We start from the raw sequence: 14,696 nt of genomic DNA on the forward strand, positions 1-14,696 counted from the left end.
CTTGCTGCCTTTAAGATCATGTTTCTCCATTTCTCCTTTGGGGAAATATAATATTCTGCCTCTTTTGATATTTCCCAAAATATTTCATTCTCGGGGGGGGGGGTGATTCTTACATAAGGTAGGAGGGTCTTTGAGTAGTTGGCAAAATCCCAAGCTGCAACCCCATCTCCCATTAAGCCAAGCCTTCTGAAATAGCAATAGACTTGTATACTGCTTCACAGTGCTTTTACAGCCCTCCCTAAGCGGTTTAGTCAGGCTATTGCCCCCAACAATCTGGGTTCTTTTATCCATCTCGGAAGAATGGAAGGCTGAGTCAACCTTGAGCTGGTGAGATTTGAACTGTCAAACTGCAGTCACTTGGCAGTCAGCAGAATTAGGCTGCAGTACTGCATTCTAACCACTGTGCCACTGCGGCTCACTCCAATGCTCCAGAACCTGCTTTTTTTGAAATTCCATCTTTATTTTTCTGGTTTCACTCTCCCTTTTATTTTGATTTTCAGAGCATAAAGAGTTGTGGTGGTACAGTGGCAGTGTGGGTTTCAATTTATTTTACTACTGTTTTGCTCGTATGTGTGCACTCTTTCAAGCATGCATAGAAGCGTCCAGGTGGGTGGGTGGGCGGAGCCTCCCGCCACCACTACTGGTTTGCCCAATCCGAGGCAAAAACCACCTCTGTGCAGTGGTTAAGAGTTCAGTATTGCAGGCTAATTCAGCTCACTACCAATAGTTTGATCCTGACCTGCTCAAGGTTGATTCAGCCTTCCATCCTCCCGAGGTCAGTAAAATGAGGATCTAGATTGTTAGGGGCAAAGCGATGACTCAGTAAACTGCTTAGAGAGGACTGTAAGGCACTATGAAGCGGTATATAAGTACTATTGTTGTTGTGTATTGAAGAAAGTCCTCGCTGTTACGAATGACAGCTCGGAAGCAGCCAGGTGCGTCTTAGCCAATCAGACGTGCCTGTCAGTTGCCGAGCTGTCATCAGCGCGAGCTGTAACACGAGCCAGGTGCTTGCAGTTTAAAAGGCAAGCCGTTTAAACAGTTAACTGTCTTGTTAGAGCAACAACCTTGCCGATTGCTCTATTGTTTTCAGCTGTTCCTGCAGCCGCCCAGCCGGCTTCATCTAATACATTGTTGCGAGTTTTGTTACACTACTTCAGCTACTGAATAAAAGGTTACAGTGTTTTAAAGGACCTGCCTGGTTTTTTTTCAGTTATAATACTGGCGACGAAGACTGGGGACCTGTAACCTGAAGAAAATCAACTGCAATTTTCTTCTCTCAGTTGTTTAGAGTTCTCCTCACCGTCATGGCTGGTATGCCTACTTTTGCACCTTTTGGAGTCGGAGGTGAGACTTGGGAAGCATTCCTGGAAAGGTTTGAGTGCTTCCTGATCGCAAATAACCGCCAGGGTTATTCTCAAGCGCGAAAGTGCGGATTTTTTCTTACAGCTTGTGGTCCGGAAATGTTTGCCACCGCAAGGTCTTTTGCAGCCCCAAGAGCGGTTTATGACCTCTCGTGGCAAGAGCTCACAGATGGGCTTCAGGCTTACTATGCCCCTACCCCCTCCCAAATAGCAAGACGTTTTGCTTACCGCAGGCGCGTCCAAAAGCCTGCAGAGAATGTCAATCAGTTTTTGCAAGCTTTAAGAGTTGCTGCAGCACAGTGCGATTTCCCTGACTTAGAGGCTAATCTTGCAGAACAATTTGTCTGTGGATTAAAAGACATTTTCCTCAGACGCCGGCTTTTGGGCAAGCCTAAAGTCACGTTAGTTTATGCCATAGATGAGGCTCGTGCTGCGGAGTTGGCAGATTCGTCATCCAGCGAGATAGAACGTTACCTCACGCAGATGACAGTTGCTGGCAGTTTACCAACGGGTCAAGCCTCAACTGCCTTGGTTCCTCCTCCACTACAACAGCCAACGTACATCACCAATTTAATTGATGAGCTTGCCCCTCTTCCAGACTATTTACTTAATTTACAGGTGGACAGGATTGGGGCACAGCCCCGCAGACAGCAACCGCGTCAGCAGCAGTCTATCAGCCGTCCACTTTCTAATTCAAATGCCTGTTTTAGCTGCGGTGGTCCGCATGCCAGGGCTTCCTGCCCCTTTAAGGCTGCAGAGTGCCGCCGTTGCGGAAAAAAAGGACATTTGGCCAAAGTTTGTAGAGCTGCTCAGCCTGCTACAGCTGCATCGTCTGCTCCTCCACCTCCTTATGGGACAGCTGCTTCAAACAGAAGTCCTCAGCCCCGCGCGTCTGCTCAGCGACAGGATAATTGCTTCAACGTCAAGCAAGCTGGCCTGCCGTTTCCTGATGTCTCCATCAATTCTTCCTCAGAGGGTACGAACAAGATAACCCTACCCCTTCAAAATTGGCAGCTATCAGGGACGCACCTGCTCCAACTTCCAAGGCGCAGTTACAATCGTTCCTGGGGCTTTTAAATTTTTATGCACCTTTCATTCCACATAAGGCATCACTGGCCGAGCCCCTGCATCGGTTGCTGGACCGATCAGCGCCTTGGCAATGGGGCAGCCGCGAAGCACAAGCGTTCGCAGCTGTCAAATCCCTGCTGACGTCAGATGCAGTCTTAGTCCAATACAGTGACAAGATGCCTCTGACTCTAGCATGTGATGCCTCGCCCGTGGGTTTGGGAGCCGTTCTGAGCCATGTCCTGCCCAATGGTTCAGAAGCTCCCATAGCTTTTTACTCCCGGACACTGACATCAGCAGAAAGGAATTACAGCCAAATTGACAAGGAGGCTCTAGCTGCAGTGTCAGGAATTAAAAAATTCCACGATTACTTATACGGGCGGCATTTCACCTTGTTTACAGACCATAAGCCACTCCTTGGGCTTTTGGCAGGTGATAAGCCGACCCCTCCTATTCTATCCCCAAGAATGACACGATGGACGGAATTCTTAGCGGCGTACTCCTACGCCTTACGATACCGTCCAGGCAAGCAGATAGGGCATGCAGATGCCCTGAGTCGCTGCCCACTTCCATTGAAGGAAGTTAAACCAGTTCCTTGCCTTTCAGTTTTGGCAATTGCAGAGCTAGAATTGCCTTTGTCTGCTACAGACATAGCAGCCCACTCTCGGTCTGACCCTACTTTGGCAAAACTTCTTAATTGGGTCCTGAGAGGTTGGCCTTCTGGTACATTACCACCTCAATTCAAACATTTTAAAAACAGACAAGCAGAGCTTTCAATTCATTCCGGCTGCCTGTTGTGGGGCGACCGTGTGGTCATCCCAACGGTCCTGCAACAACAGATTTTGCAACGCCTTCATGAAAGTCATCCTGGGGTCAGTAGAATGAAAGCTCTTGCTCGCAGTTTTGTTTGGTGGCCAGGGTTAGATGCCGACATTGAAGCCTGGGTTGCCAAATGTGAGACATGCCAACAGTCCCGGCCTTCTCCTCCTTCCTCTCCCTCCCGGGAATGGGAGATGCCTCGAGGGCCTTGGTCTAGGTTACATATTGATTTCGCTGGTCCATTCCATGGGCAGGTTTTCCTTATAGTTGTGGATGCGTACTCTCGATGGGTGGAAGTATTGCTAATGCACTCCACCACATCTGACAGCACGGTGCGAGCTTTGCGACGGTTGTTCGCAACCCATGGGTTGCCAGACACAGTGGTGTCTGACAACGGCCCGCAATTTACAGCCACAACTTTTCAAACTTTCCTGGCTGAACTAGGGATACGACATGCGCTGGTTGCCCCTTACCACCCGGCAAGCAATGGCCGAGCGGAAAGGGCGGTTAGATCGGCCAAGGAGGCTTTGGGCCGGCTAAACCGTGGTGACTGGCAGGCTAGGGTGGATGCTTACTTATTGGCACAGCATTCCACACCTTGCCCTCTGACACAGAAGAGCCCCGCGGAGATGTTGATGGGCAGGCGCCTGCGGACCACCCTGGATAGATTGCATCCCGTCTATTCAGGAATTCAGTCTGGCAACCTGGGGCCTCCAACCCCATCCCGTTCTTTCCAACTGGGGGATCTAGTTTGGGCTAGAAATTATGGAGGGGACTTGAGATGGGTTCCAGCAGTTATATCACAAATAACAGGACCCGTTTCCTATAGGGTTGACTTATCCGATGGATCCTCATGGCGAAGACACCTGGATCAACTGAGGAAACGGAAGTCAGCAGCCGTAGCTTCTCAAGCGGATGTTCAAGGGTTTCAACTGCAAGTTCAACAAAATCTAGCCGGTGTAAATGCTCCTCCCATTCCAAGGGTTCCAGATCCTTATATACATAGCCCAAACCCCTCAGAGGCAGACTACCAGCCTCATGCCCCTCCAGCATCATCTGCCACCATGTCTCATCCACACACTTCACCTTTTAGTTATGCAATTCCTCCACAATTACCACAAGGACATCGTTGCCAGGATCCGCCTGCAATAGAATTAAGGCGGTCTGAGCGAATCCGTCGTTCCCCTGCTTATTTAAAAGACTACGCGTGCTTGCGCACAGCTGGGGGGGAAGAAGTGTTGTGTATTGAAGAAAGTCCTCGCTGTTACGAATGACAGCTCGGAAGCAGCCAGGTGCGTCTTAGCCAATCAGACGTGCCTGTCAGTTGCCGAGCTGTCATCAGCGCGAGCTGTAACACGAGCCAGGTGCTTGCAGTTTAAAAGGCAAGCCGTTTAAACAGTTAACTGTCTTGTTAGAGCAACAACCTTGCCGATTGCTCTATTGTTTTCAGCTGTTCCTGCAGCCGCCCAGCCGGCTTCATCTAATACATTGTTGCGAGTTTTGTTACACTACTTCAGCTACTGAATAAAAGGTTACAGTGTTTTAAAGGACCTGCCTGGTTTTTTTTCAGTTATAATAATTGTATTATCCTGAAAGGTGGATCAACAGAGGAAGTCTGAGTCATTTATCTATAATTGCTTTCCAAAATTCTGTGAGGTCAGGAAGTATAATAAAAGAGAAGTCAAGACAGCAAATTGGACACCAAAGCAAAGGAATTTATTATTAAAAGTTCCTGCTTGAAATAAGGACAAATCTTTGACAAGGCATTTTTAGGGAAGGTAAAATCTTAGAGCTCTGCTGCTATTTCGTGTTATCTGTATTTTTGTGGCCCAGATTTTATAGCGCTATGAAGGGACATGAGGATAGCTACCGTATTTTTCAGAGTATGACACACATTTTCCCCTTTAAAAAAGAGGCTGAAAATCTGGGTGCATCTTATACACTGAATACAGCACTTTTGGCCTCCTGAAACCCTACCTCCTTTGCAAAAATGGCTGTGCATAGCCTTTAAAAAGTTTCCAGAGTGCACCTGGGGGCCTGGGGAGGGCACAAATGAGTGAAAAACAGGCCATTTGTTGCCCCCCCAGCCCCCAGAAGCACTCTATAAGCCTTCTAAAGGCTATGGATGTCCCTTTTTTTGACAAAAAGACGGGCAGTTTTTGGGAGGTCTGCAGAGTGTAAAAACTTTTTTTTAAAATTTGCCTCTTCAAAATCTTAGTGCAACTTGTACTCCGGTGCATCTTATAATCCAAAAAATACGGTATCTCACAAGAGTTGCAATAATCATAGTGGTGATGATCCCTTAGGCCAGGGATGGGGAACTTTTTCTGTATCGATTGCCCAAATTGGAATGTGATTGCATGTGCCAGATTGCCAATAACTTGAAGACCAGCTGGCAGCCATCTGCATGCCTGTTTTTGGCCATTTTTCGGGCCCGGAAACAGCCGGGAAAATGCCCCAGAAAACGGCCTGAAAAAACCCTACTTTTGGGGCATTTTTCAGGCCATTTTCATGCCGTTTTCCACGGCCAGTAAAGACTAGCTGGCCAGTGTGCATGTGTGCACTGAAAAACAGAAGAACAGCTGTTGATGGCGTGCGTGCCCACAGAGAGGTCTCTGTGCCACACCTCTGGCACGCATGCCATAGGTTCACCATCACGGACTTAGGACATGGAGGCCTGCAAGGGAACAACCAGCACCTTAAATTGGACTGGAAGCAAACAGACAACCAATGCAGCTTGCGAAATACATTGAAATATGTCCATTACTGCTCAAGTCAGTATCTTCCGAATCAGTTGAAGCTTCTGGCTGGTCCCCAAGGGCAGCCCCATGGAGAGGGTACTGCAGTAGTCAAGTTTCCTCACATGTTCTATTGGTTCTGTTGTTGTTTATCCATGACCTAACTAACAATGGCTTGTTAGCTGTGTTCCTGTTTCCTGTTATAGTTGAGCAGTTAAGCAGTGAAGCACATGGTGATTGTACTCTTTGTTTGATCTCTGGTGCTATATACAAACAGAATATCTAACAAAATCTAGATGACAGCCTAGTTGTCATTCAGTCCCTTCTGACTTTTTGTAAATTGAAGATACATCAACTACATTCAATTTGCTTTTCCATATTTTCTAACACCACAAATGATTTCTGTGATTTCACAACATCCATAAAGCAGCCAATATTACCTTTTGACTTTTACATTTCTTTAAAAAATTTTTTACTGAAAATGTTTTAGAGAAAAAGTATAAACAATCCTAAACAGAAAACATGCAAGAATAAAATGCAAATGAGTAAGAAGCGATAAAAAAAATAGGATGTTATTGCTTTCCATGCATCATTAGTTAATTATGATGATTAAATAGAACAAGAAGGGTAGAACAAGAAGCAATGGGTGGAAACTAATCAAGGAGAGAAGCAACTTAGAACTGAGGAGATATTTCCTGACAGTTAGAACAATTCATCAGTGGAACAGCTTGCCTCCAGAAGTTGTGAATGCCCCAACACTGGAAGATTTTAAGAAGATGTTGGATAGCCATTTGTCTGAAGTAGTGTAGGGTTTCCAGCCTAGGCAGGGGGTTGGACTAGAAAACCTCCAAGGTCCCTTCCAACTCTGCTATTGTATTATATTGTATTGTATTGTATTGTATTGTATTGTATACATTGCTTTCATGGATTAAGCTTTCAGCCAGGATGAATAACACAATATAGTCACCAAATAAAATTATAAAGCATAATATGTGGAGAAATTGAGAAACGAAACTGAGAAACTGTTCAGCTTTACATATGCATCTGCAATAAAATTGTAAAATAAATTATATACATAAAAAAATCCAGACTTTGGATAAGCGACGAAGCTGCAGTCTAGAAATTCCTTCCAATTTGAATTTAGTTCAATGTCAGATCTACTTTTAAGGACTGAAATTATCTTTAAACTTAACTGCTCTCAGTTTCTGAAGATCTTTGCATATGCGTTTACCACAACTTTATTGTTATTCCCCTTTTTCTCGGCCCAATGATTCTTGATTCATATATACAGCATTCTCTTTGGAGGGCCAGCAATGTTGGGAGTGTGAGATTTTTTTTAAAGAAAATGGCCATCATGTGTACACATTTCCATTCGTGGCATCCATAATCTAGTAAATAATCTGGTTAGCGGGAAGGACCAGCAACACTTTTCAAGTATTGGTCACATTTCACTTTGTTTTGTATTGATTAGAAGTTCCAAATGGTTTTCTGAATACTGAACTTCTTGATGTCAGTGACCACCAGACCTATTATTAAACATCTTTTAATATTTGTTAATACCCCTTAATAAAACATCTACTATACCCAAAAGCTCAATATTTAATTACTCGGTTCATTCTGGCTGATTGGTCGACATCTTTCTCTTGATTTCCTGGAAACCTACCATCTAAAAGTAATTGAGGAGCATCTCTCTGAGCTGCCACTCTTTTCCTCCTTAGATACACTTCCACTATCTGGCGTTTGATGAAAGGCAAAATAAGAAAACTTTTGTACTTTTTAAGATTTGCTAACTTCAGGTTTGACATGTGGAGATTTAGTAGATGTGGTTGTTAGGATCTGACCATTCACGGGCTCCAGTGACAATAGTAATATGAAAAGATATTAGAAGGACTCAAATTGAAAAAAAAAGAAAGGGAATTTACCACCTATTTTTCAATGGGCATAGTAATCCTGGCAGTCCTCTCTCCATTAAGTATCCTGTGCCCGGACCATTTGTTTTGGAGATGACATATTAATGTGTTGGACCTAGAATTGACATGGCATCTCCAAATGGAAGAGTAGGGGACAAGATCTTCCACTCAAGGATTTTGAAGCAGGTCTCCTTACTGTCCAATATGTTTGCTTTCCACAGAAGAGTAGCTCAAGAATTGTACTGTGAAGATGTTACCCCATTGGGTATTGAAACATCCACAAGGAAACGACCAAGATCAGGGAGCACCAAGGACTCCACAGGTTTGCTTTCCTATGTTATCCACCAGAGAAAGAAGAACAGAAGAAAATGTAATAATCAAAAAGAGGAATGGCTGTATAAAAGGGGAGAAATTGTGCAGTTAGATATTTAGTCAAAGTAAAAATGTCCAACCTGAATTTTAGAGGTTTTCACCAAAATGAAGAGTAGATGCTTTTCAAACAGAGGAAAACATGATAAACAAATTAGAGGATGTGCACATTACATGCTTTCACATATAGTATGTAGGTACATGGATACAGTACATGATAGCTGTCTGTCCATCCATCCATCCATCCATCCATCCATCCATCCATCCATCCATAGAGAGAAACTCATACTTGATTGTTCCTTCACTCCAAAAATGAGCGAAGCCTACAATGAAAATAGGAGTAATAACAATGAATTACTAGCAAAGAATGAAATTAATTTCCTGTCAAAATTAGACATCAGATTTTTAGTACTGATATTACAGTACGTATCCCAACCCCTTTCCCCCCCAACCCTTGTCTCTATCACAGATACACAAACTATAACCAAAATGGAAGCACACAACATACTTCAGCTTTTCTTCTACTAGAAACATTCAAAGAGGAGAGGAGTAAGGGATCCGTCCATAAAAATTGGCCAAACATGAAAGGAGAAGAGGTAACTGCGCCAAGAAAGAAGGGGGGAAAATAATATTTATGTGGGAGAACTTGAGCCCCAATCTTGGAAATGGCTGGCCAAGGTAATTATTGAAAGGATCCTGAATGTCAGGTCGTTGGTCCTCTCTGAGCATGTTGGTTTTTAATTCCAGACGTTACATTACTCAAACCCTATAGGTCACTGATAGCGAACCTATGGCATGCGTACCACAGGTAGCAAGCAGAGCCCTCTCTGCGGGCACGCGAGCAGTCGCCTCCACTTAACTCCAACACACATGCGCGCACGCCTCCAGCCGGCCAACTGGTTTTGGGGTCTACCACGCATGCGCAGGGGCTGGAGCGCACATAGCAGGTCATGCGCACATGCGTGGGAGGCAAGAGGAGCATTGGTGGTCACATGTGCATATGTGGGGGGCACGCAGGGAGTCGTGGTCATATGCGCAGGCACGTGGGGGTGCATGCATTGCATTATGGGTGTATGTGTTGTCGCGCGAACGAGCGCACTTTCAGCACACAGCAATGAAAAGATTAGCCATCACTGCTATAAGTAGTAACATCATCAATACTTACCCTAGTTTCAGTATTGAAATGTCTGCAAGAAAACAACCAAGTTCAGAGAACACCAAGGACCCCTCATTTCAACCTTGAGCTACAAATATTCTTCTTCATTGGTATCCTGAATTGCAATTTCTACAGCTCTTTCTTGGTTTTTTTAAGGACAGTTTTTTTCCTAAGCAAATACAAGACAATCTACTGGCCTAATTCACACCCTATTGAGGGAAATACAATAATAGAATAGAAACTAGGCTGCCTCCATTTCCCTCGCGGGTTGAAAGACAACTCTACATAAATTGATCAGCTTCATCCTGGGTTTCCCTCATCCTGTTGTAGTCCACAACAGCCTGCAGAGCTGGGAGCAGAGTCGGACAGTGAGGAGGTTGAGGAGGAACATGGGCCAGTCCTGGAGTCTGGGGAAGGCTCTGATGAGGGCTCTGCATCGGAGGCAGAGAGGAGCCCAAGGCCATTTGGTAGTGATGTGCTGCCTCCAGAGTCTGACATCAGCGAGGTAGAAGAACACTGTGAGTTTGTTCCCAACATGCGCATGCACAGAGTTGCCAGAAGGCAAGAACTGTTAAGACAAAAGGGGCATCTCAGGAGCAAGGCTTGAAGATGATTGGCCCCTCCCATAACACATAAAAGAGGAGCAAACAGACATGAGCCTTTGCAGGAAGCAATTTGTTCATCCTGGTCGGTTCAAACTCTGAAGCTCGGTTTGACTCTGTGCTCCGTTTGGCCTTGCAAAACTAATTGGCAATTAGGTCTCTGGCAGCATTTCAAGGGAGGTAAAGGTGGGTGCTTATCATCATTACCCTGAAAGACTGTGGCAGACATCTGTCGGACTCTTCACAGACTGTTTGTGAATCGTTATGGGCTGTGAATGACCATAATTCACAGCCATTTAAATAAAAGAGGGGTTTGGGGACTAAGCGTGTGATTTATGCTTTATCAGGAAGCCTAGGTCACAACACATCCCTTTTTGCAGGTTATGTTCAATATTTTCTCTCTGCTTCGGGCACTTCCGGCAAGACAGCCTTCAGCTCAGAGTTGATTTTTGCCACTCTGGCATGGATATTATTTTCAAATTCTTTCTTTTGCTTAATGACCAGGTCCTCTATGGCTTTTCGGGCACTGTCACAGCCGTCTGCTAGTTTGAGACGGTCCCACTCGGAATTGGGGATCGGAAGGGTCCATGGAAATCAGCCTACTCAGGCTGCCCACTTCATCCATCAGGTACTTTGAAGACACCTCAGTGTAGGTCTCGGATATCATGTGCACCAGGTGAGCTATGTTAGAGGCGTTGAAGGCCTGCTTATAGATCATATCTACGACAAAGTCTCTGTGGGAATAATTCGAAATTTTGGGAAGATCTTCAGCGGATTTCACAAATTCTGTTAGGCGTTTATTGAGACAGGAGTCAATGAGCTTGAAGATCATATGGAAGAAACACACCATTTTCTCCCACTACTCCTTCACTCTTCTCATGACATTCAGGCCTTTGATCAGCATCTGTTTGGCTTTTTCAAAATCAGTCTTTGTTTCACATTTCCTCATTTCACTGACCACATCCAGCAAATCGTTATTCTGCTGCTTTAAGTTGTCAAAACTTTTCTGGTATTCTTCTTGGCTCTTTAGTTTGCTCTATTTTCAAAACACTGTTTTTCACTGCCGACTTCGACTCTTCTTGAACGTTTTGCTGGGATTTGGCCATATTTGGCGCCATGGGACCAAAAGGAGATGTGCGGTGAAAGGATTTGCTTCTGCTATCGAAAATAATGATATCATCTGAGAGAACATCCACTTTCTTTAACAGTTCCTTCTTCTTTATGTTCCCTGACTCTACTACTGCAATTAATATATTGGAAATTTCTATTATGTAATTACATATTTTCACTGCCAAATTTTTCATGCTGCACTTTCTTTCTTTTCTATTTTTTTCTAACAGCTGCTGAGATTTCTTTTTGGTCCAAATGGCTTTGATTTCATTGTGTTTTTTATTGTAGAGGAGATCCATGTCAATGTTACCTTCATCATCCACCACAGTTTTAAGAGCGTCCACCAATGCCAACATTCAAGGTGACAGGGCACAGATATTGTTCATGGCTATAAATTCATCCTCACTTCCACAGTCTTCCTCATTTTCCTTAAAGCTGGGCAAGGATGTCAGAGTGGCAATTGGCACCGTCAAGGTTTCTTGTATAGTTGAAGTGAATTCCAGAATTACAGCATTCCAGCTGGTAGGGATGCTATCAACCGCTTTTCTATAAACGTCAAATGTTTCGGTCATTTTGTTCTTTATTTCCTTGTAATATTCATTCTGCTTTCACCTTGGCTTTTTCAGCTGCTTCCTTTCTTAGTTTCAGGTCTTCTAAGGCGTGTTTGGTTTCTGCCAGCCCTTGTTCGTACTGCGATTTGGAACTCGTACACACTTCCAAGAGTTCCCCAATCAGAGAGATGACGTCATTGAACTTATTGTCAACTGCCTTAGCTAAAGAAGAACATTCGTCTGCAATCGATTTCAGGCTGGACAGTTGTCCAGGGAGCAAGGCATCTATCAAGGTAAGGTCATCCTGGAATAAGGTCTTGATGATCATCTTGATTTGCTCAGGGACGCTCATAGAAAGGAGCCAGATGCCGTCCATATTCTTGTGGGCAATGCTGAAGACATGCCAACCACTGTTGCTCACCTGCATCAGGGAAGCCTGGAAGGAGTCTGGATACCTGATATATTTGTAGCCTCCCTGGGGTGGGGCAAGATTGATGGCAAAGTCTCCTTATCCTGCAGCAATGCAAGCCAGCTCTCCTAAGATGGCGATGGAGGTGGGCCCAGGCATCAGGTACTCCTCCCAGTTCGCATAGCAATAGCAGTTAGACTTATATACCGCTTCATAGGGCTTTCAGCCCTCTCTAAGCGGTTTACAGAGTCAGCATATTGCCCCAACAATCTGGGTCCTCATTTCACCCACCTCAGAAGGATGGAAGGCTGAGTCAACCCTGAGCTGGTGAGATTTGAACAGCTGAACTGCCGAACTAGCAGTCAGTTGAAGTAGCCTGTAGTACAGCACTCTAACCACTGCGCCACCTCGCCACATGGGGCTTTATCATCAGTTCTGTCTACATGAGAACTTCCTCTGCTTTGATAATGTTCTTTAGGGCTTTTTCAGCAAGTGGATCTTTGGTCTGGGAAGCCACATTGGTCTGAATAAAACCAAGCAAAAAAAGAGGAAAGATTGAATGTTATAGTACTGGAAATACCTGGGTTGGGGGGAAAAATCCCAGTGATCTCACAATTTGCCACTTCTGTATGGATTTTCTATCTGAGGCACCGCTACCACCAAACCAAACAGTGATGCAATTTGTTAAAACACTCTCAATCGTGTCTCTGTAAAAGGTGGCTAGTATAGGAGAAAGATGCGCTCTCCTCATCATGCAGGATATGCAGATGCATGCGTCACTAAGGATGGATAGACCAGTTCAGATTGTTAGTTATCTGCACCCCCAGATACTTAATACTGTTGACCACCTCTATAGTTGCATCCTCAATACTGAGCAGAGTATGACCATGCCAGCTCTTACGACCAGCAGCTTTCTGAGTTTTCCAACATTTGCCTGACTTGCTGTATTTTCATGAATTAGATTTAGGACTCACTTTTGATCCTTTCTTTCACATGCCCCTAGCTTGCTTCTCTTAGAAATGTTGGATTGCAGCTCCTATAACCTCCGGACCCCACCCAATAGCCACATTCACTGGGAATTGAAAGATTTAATAAGGATTTTTAAAAATGCAATATTCACTAAGTGTTGTTTAAACAATAACAAACACCGAATATTACACTTCTATACTTCTGAATAACTGAAAAATCTATGTGGATGAACAAAAGAAAAGGAAACGAAACAATAAGGTTAAAAGAGAAGGAAAAAGGGAAAAAAAGAAAGATTAACTAAAAGAAAAAAGAAAAAAGCTGCAGTATAATATACAATTTCCTATTTGCTTAGTAGTCCAAAGGTAATGAAATCATAGTTATACAGTTTATTAGAACCTCTAAACAACAAATTCAACCAAAACTGTTATCTGATTCTGGCAGTACAAAATCTATTCAAAGATTGAGAGCTGAAAATTCTGTTAAGCCAAAATCTGGAGTCTCAAATACATTAATTATTCCAAGAATATATGATCTTCTGTAGTGCCCCACTAAAATCACAAAACATCCAAATGTCCCCATAGATAAATTTGAGCCTTCTAATATATAACTGAAAGGATATTCACATATTTAAATCTAACTTGACTTATACATTTAATAACTAACTGAAAATGATTGATTCAATGCATAAAGGAGCAACGTTTTCCTTATTTTGATTTCATTTTTCATTTTCCCCTGATGTTCATTCAAGTCAGTTTCAAGAGCTTCCTTTGACACCCAGGAATTTGAGAAAAATTTAAGGTACAACTAGATGTCTTCAACAGGTGGGCTCTAAGGAAAAAGCCAAATTAGAACCAACTTCTTCTGTGGAGTCTGGGATAGTATTTGTTGTGCCTGATGTAGAATTGTTGCTGCTCTGAAGCTACTCCTAGCTGAGCCTTAGATTATCATTTCATGTTTTCTATTTCTTTAATATTTCAACTGCAAAACATCTCTGTACTTTAGCAGCTAGGTCGCACGCGGAGCCATTTTTCAGGGCACACAAGGCTTGCCCTGTCAGCTGACCAGCGCACATGCGCACGCTGGCCAGCTCACTTCGGCCAGCGTGACCCCCTGCGCTCCCCCCACTTTTGGCACGCAAGCCAAAAAAGGTTTGCCATCACTGGCCTATAGGAACATTGCCCATGGGGTCACGATGGGTTGGACACTTCACCACTAACAACAGGTCCTCTTCATATATATCCACTCTGAAAAACAGATCCAGGCAGGATCTGCTGACATCTTACATTGAACAATAAGTGGATGTATTTGATACAGAGATTGATAGTAACTAAAGCAACTGAAAGTTGAGTGCTCATTGATCCAGCACATGTCCGCCATCAATTAGAGAGACCAATAGCAATAGCACTTAGACTTATATACCACTTCACAGTGCTTTACAACTCTCTCTAAGCAATTTACAGAGTCAGCATATGGCCCCCAACAATTTTTACCAACCTCCAAAGGATGGAAGGCTGAGTCAACCTTGAGTTGGTCAGAATCGAACTGTTGGCAGCCGGCAACGCCAACGGTACTACTCTGTCCGCCCAAATCTGTGCTGTCAAGCCCGATGATGATCTGCTGCTCCTGAGAAAGAC

General features: G+C 44.1%; 1 pseudogene; it reads right to left on the reverse strand.

The window, feature by feature from the left end:
* Nucleotides 1–10,410: 10,410 nt before the first annotated feature.
* Nucleotides 10,411–14,439, reverse strand: LOC148047828 (uncharacterized; annotated as a pseudogene).
* Nucleotides 14,440–14,696: the final 257 nt, after the last annotated feature.

Source organism: Thamnophis sirtalis, unplaced genomic scaffold, assembly GCF_051295495.1.
Source record: "Thamnophis sirtalis isolate CommonGarterSnake01/CBP01778 unplaced genomic scaffold, rThaSir2_p1.2 scaffold_3, whole genome shotgun sequence".
NCBI classification, from domain to species: domain Eukaryota; kingdom Metazoa; phylum Chordata; class Lepidosauria; order Squamata; family Natricidae; genus Thamnophis; species Thamnophis sirtalis.